The following is a 6,083-nucleotide window of genomic DNA, read 5'->3' as shown; positions in this document are numbered from 1 at the left end:
CTATCACTTTGTCTCTCACTGAATTCTTTCTGCTATGAGACATCAAGAACCTGAGCTTCATTAAGTCCTGAGACCAAGTGTGTGACCTCAATTAAACGACCATGGATTCAAGTCCCAATCTGGGGCTTGACGGATTTGAGTCCCAGCCCCATGCCTACAAGTCCCAATCAGAGTTACACGGTTTCAGTTTGGCAGTCACAGTTAGCCAGAGCATGAATCAGGTAAGAAAGATCTCAAAAGCACAGATTTCTAACAGTGTTTATAAGGCCTATTTCTCCCAGCTTTAGAGCCCTTGTACAAGTGCCTACAATTTTGCAAATCCCCATAAGTCAGGGAGAAAATCTAAAGCTCCAATAGAAAATGAAGGGGCAAAAAATGTTTCTATTTATGGATGTAAAAACTATAGCATATTAAATCTGAATGCTTTAAACGTAGATAATTGTGGCAAATTGTGTTTCCCCAAAATGGTCCCATTCCTCGGGCTTATCTGCAATGTTACCTTGACTCTCTTCTCATCATGAAATGGGGTCTGCTTTTCCGCTTTTCCTTGCCCTTACTCTGGGCCGATTTGTGACTCACTTGGAACACTTGTAACATTCTATTTGGAATGCATGGAAGAGATGCTGCCTGACTTTCAAGGCTAGATCAGAAAAGGCATGGTAGCTTCTGCCCCTGCTCACTGGAATACCAGCCCTTAAGCCTGCAGCTGGCATATAAGTGGTCCAAATGCCCCGAGGCCCAGACCAGCCCACGCAGAGAGATCAGTCAGCCAGACCCAGAGACCACAGAAAGTGAGTTGCCCAGCCAGCCCCCAGCTACTCTAGCCCCCAGCTGTTCCAGCTCTAGATACTGTGTGCCAGCAACTTCATGAGAGACTCCAAGCCAGACCCACCCAGCGAGCCCTCCAGTATTCCTCAGCCCCCCAAACCATGTGTGTGCTAAAGGGCCCATGCTAAACATATAATATTAAGGGATGTGATTAGGCCATCCCAGTCTGCTAATTGGCCCTATCCTTCTGAATGACTACATTGCAAAGCAAGGCCTCCAGAAAGACATTCCTGGGTTGTAGAAGGGACATATACATCTCAAAGGAACAGAGAAAGGATTTACAATTGCAAATTACAAGTTTTCTAAAACAAATGATCTAAGAAAAGTGAGGACAGGTGCCTATCATCAGGTTTTGGCTGGAAGAAACTCTATTCTTTTGGCAGCCTTGGGCTTTTCCAGGCTGGAACTTAAGGGGAGCAGGGTTGTCCCAAGAGCATGGCCTTAGGCTGCTGGAAGCCAGGTAGAGCTTGGTCAAGTCTCTTAGTAGGGGGATGGAGGTGGAGTGGGGAGGCGGTAGGCATGGAGTTACTTTTGCAGTTTGCAGTTCTCAGTTGTTACATAGCAATAGATAAACAGAGCAAACTTTCTTACCTAAAAGTGAAGTGCTGCTGTAACAAAAACCTAAAACACATGGCATTGGCTTAAAGACTGGGCAGCAGGAGGAGGCTAGAAGGACTCTGAGGAGACTATAGGAGAGAGCTGAAAGAGCCTGGAGGAAGCTGTCAGTGAGGGCTTACAGTAAAGGTAAGGAAAATGTTATTGAAAGCTGGAGGAAAGGGGATTCTTGTTATGCAGCAGCAGAAAGTTGAACACACTCTTGCCTGCAACAATGTGGAAAACAGAAAATGTGTCTAATATACTCTATGATCTAGCTAAGGAGATTTTGATCTTGGGTGGACTCACTTGGAGGAGCTTGAAGCAGGGTTTCGGTTCCCGGCCAGAGACTGAGGTCAGGCAGCAGCAGTGAGAGCACTGAATCCTGGCCACTAGACCATCAGGGACCAGTAGCCAGTGACAAGGCCCTGACCTGTCAGCTGTGTAGAAATGAATTTCCACATAGAGACGGAAAGTAGTGAAGCAAGTAAAGTGTTTATTAGGAGAAAAAAAGAGTACGGTATGTGTGGATAGACACATGGGCAGACTCAGAGAGTCGCTCCCTCGTGGTAGTTTGAATCACTTTTATGGGGCATTTCTTCCCAGTTTCCTTTGGCCAATCATTTTGATTTGCCTGGTTCCGAGTCTGTATTTGGTATATCTCAGGATCCTCCCATGTGTGCACGCACATCTCTCAGCCAAGATGGATTCCACCGAAGAGGCCTATGGGTAGTTGGCATCACTTACTATGGGGTGGCGCCCCCTCCCTTTTTGACCTCCAAGGAGCTTCCTAGTCGAGAAGGTCTCCTTGACTTCAAGAATGAGAAATATGTGGTCTCTTATCTTCTATCTGGGCAGGGCGCAGCCTCCTCTCTCAATTGTCCTGCTATTCTGGTCTTGGAGAATCAGTCCACAGGGAACGAATCTCCAATAGCTTACCCTGGGTGGGGGGGGACCCATCTACCTCCTACCTCAATGTCAAGGCAGAATATTGAAAATGCCACTTACCTTCTATTCCCTGCCTATCAGATACGGGTAGAAAGAGGGCAGCTTAAAAGGGAACTGTTCCATTTTTAAGAAAACTGAGAGGAAATATAAAAGATTCAGGACTTGCCAGATTCAAAATTAAAATTATTTCTCATTCCCAGATTTTCCAGACAGCAGCGGATACTCAAACTACATGGCTTTATCTGTTTCAATTGTCTCTTCATATAATAATATCTTTGTAATATTTTTTATAAAGAAAAGAGGAAAATAATTTGATCTTTTCTCTAGCATAATTGATCAAAAATTGGTTTTTTAATTATTCATAGTTTTGACTAGGTATTAACGAGAACTAAATCATCCACCTAATTTTATATGTTGGATATTTGGAATAATTCCCAGAGACTCGCTTCTGGCTCCCTACATTTGTCAGGGAGGAAAATTTTCCCTTTACCCTTCTAGGGTCTTCTGGCTGGTCTAAAAATTAAATTGACATGAGACAGATTAACAAGAGGAAACCAAACAAAAGTTTAATAACATGTATACATGGGAGAGGCCAAGAAAAACTGAGTAACTCACCAAAATAGCTGAAGTCCTCACCTTAAATACCATCTTCAGCTAAAGACAAAAGAGGATGTTGGGGGTGGTGGTTTGGGACTTCAAAGGGGAGGAAGGCAGTTCACAGGGAGATGGAAAAGTAAATGTTTGGTAAACAAATGTTTGCTGGGCCTTGTAGAGACAAAGAGACACAAAGAGGAATTTTAACAGACTCTGCTAGGTTTCTTCCTGTGTACACACCTAGTTTGAGCTATAATCGTCTATGGTGATAGCTCCCTTTCTGGAACAGGTCCTCTATCTATAGTCTTTTAGGCAGTTAAGGGGAAGGTCAGAGTTTCTTCCTGAGTCTCTGGGGCCTTAAAAATAACCAGCCTAAATTAATCCTCATGCCAAAGAGACATATTTTGCGGTGGCAAATTTTGTTTCCCTACACACGTTTCTCTGTTCTTCTCCTCTAAATACAACCATAAAAATAAACAACCATAATAGGACTCTGAAAAATGGAGGAAAAAAAAAAAAAGGCAAACTGGCTAGGGACCTCAGGACTTGAGGAACAGCAATGCAGTGAGTTCCCTGGGTTCAACTTTTGTCTCCCATGGATCTTGAACTCCATTAGTTCCCTCCCATATATTTACCTTCCCATAGTCTGTGGCCCTTGGAAGCCTAAACTGCTTTCCTTTGCCCTGTCATTTCTCTATAAATTTATTGTTATTATTTTTTATTATTGTTGTTTTTTGTTGAAGATGCTGTATAAACTGGAATTCTAAGCTGCCATTTCAAGTTACTTTTGGTTTAGTTTTCTCTCGCATAATGTGGGCTGCACGTGTTAAAAAACTGTTTTCCTCTTGTTATTTTGTCTTTTTGTTAAAGAGTCCCAGCTAAAAACCTGACATGGGTAAAGTTTTGCCTCCCCTACACCCCCATAGCTCAAGGTGACTCAAGTAGGCTCTTCCTTGCCCTGAGGTACCAACAGAGATCAGGTGAAAAGCCCACCAACACATTCACTCGTCATACCATGAACCAGGAAAATCACAAATTGGATGAGAAAAGATAATTAACAGCCAATACTAAGATGAATCAGATACTGGAATTATCTGACAAAAATTTCAAAGCAGCCATCACCAAAAAATGTTCTTATAGGCAATTACAAATTTTCTTGGGACAAACAAAAATTAGAAAACATCAGCAAAGAAATATATGTTTTAAAAAATGGAAATTATAAAACTGAAAAATATAATAACTGAAATAAAAACTCACCAACTGGGCTCAGTAGTAGAGTGGAAATGACAGAGGATAGAATCAGAAACTTGATTATCAATTAAAATAATTTAATGTGAACAACAGAGGGAAAAAAGACTGGGAAAAATAGAACTTTGTGGACTTGTGGGACAATAGCAAAAGATCTAAACATTGGATTCTCAAAAGAAGAGAAGGAATCGAGGGGAAGGGCTGAAAAAAATTCTAAGAAATAATGGCTGAAAACTTCTCAAATTTGGCAAAAGACATACATCTACAGATGAAAGAAATTGAGCGAATTCCCAAAAAAGGAAATCCACACCAAGATACATATTCTGAATACTAAAGACAAAGGTACAGTGGCTAAGATGGTATCATAGAGGCCTACAAATATGTAATTACATTGTGGCAACAGTAAAAGTCCAGGAACAGACTCATGTATATGAGTGTATATACTGAGTGTATGAGTATATACATATACATGCATATATAATTTATATGTATACATATATAAATACATACTATATAAATGAGTACATGTACTCATGTGTATAATTGAGAGTAAAAATGATTATAGACATGTAAATATAATTATATATACATATATATGTGTATATATATATATATATATATACACACACACACACACACATATATATATATATATATATATATATATACCTTGTTTTATTTTACTTCTAAGATGTGTTTTTTACAAATTAAAGGTTTGTGGCAATCCTGCCTTGGAGCAAGTCTATTGGCACCACTTTTCCTATAGCATTATTTTTAAATTAAGTTATGTACATTGTTTAGAAATAATGCTATTGACTGTTGCACACTTAATAGACTACGGTATAGTGTAAACATAACTTTTATATGTATTGGGAAACCAAAAAATTGCTGCAACTTGCTTTATTGCAACATTTGCTTTATTGTGGTGGTCTGGGACTGAACCCACAATATCCCCAAGGTCTGCCTGTATATAAATGAGTATCTACATATACTCATATATGATAATTGAATGATAAATGTTGACAGCTCAAATAAATGGAGATAGGATAAATTACTCAATATGCAGTTGGAGACAATGTCTTTCCATTAGAATAACAAAGTGTGATCTCTTACACCATAATACTACAATCAAAAACTAATTCTGGCCAGATTAAAATATTAAACATAAATAACACAATAGAATTATTAAAATGAAAAAACGCAGGCAAGTGTCTGTTACAGTTTGAGGATGAAGAGCTTTTTAAACTTGAAACCAGTTCAAAAAAAAGAAATTTTGTTTCATTCTCCATCTGACAGAAGGTGAGTGGCAAGAATAGAGTGTCTCTTGAGATGTTTTTTAGCTCCGAGTACTCTTACTACTTTAGCTACAACAATTCAAAGAGAATATTATCCCCTATAGCCTGTAAGTAGGGTTTTCATATTTAAATCTTCAAATAAAATCTAGTGACACTTTGTTCTCATAGGATATCAACTCCTGTAAACATCAGTTGAAAAAATCTTTATTGAAAAAAGTCATTGTATTTATGCAAGAATCAGTTTATTACTTGATTTGTATTTTCTAAATTGTTCCTTCATTTCATATGTTACTAGACTTTCTCTATTGTCTACCATTCTTGGCTGCACATTATAGAACACTTAACTAACAGTGACTCACAAAAGGGTTTTTGTTTTTGTCACAGCAAGAAATTTGGAGATAGGGAGTGCTGGCATCCAGACCAAGATTCTGAGACCCTCTTGTAATATACCTCATGGTTAAAAAATAGTTTTCAGAACTCTGGACATCAAGTCCGCTTTCAAGAGAAAAAAAAGGGGAGAAGAGGTGGTGTCAACCACGTCTGTTCTCTCTTAGTCTGCTCAAGCTGCTATAACAA

The sequence above is a fragment of the Balaenoptera acutorostrata genome, chromosome 7, assembly GCF_949987535.1.
Source record: "Balaenoptera acutorostrata chromosome 7, mBalAcu1.1, whole genome shotgun sequence".
NCBI classification, from domain to species: Eukaryota; Metazoa; Chordata; class Mammalia; order Artiodactyla; family Balaenopteridae; genus Balaenoptera; species Balaenoptera acutorostrata.
The sequence above is the reverse complement of the archived record's forward strand: the minus strand, read 5'-3'. Positions refer to the sequence as shown.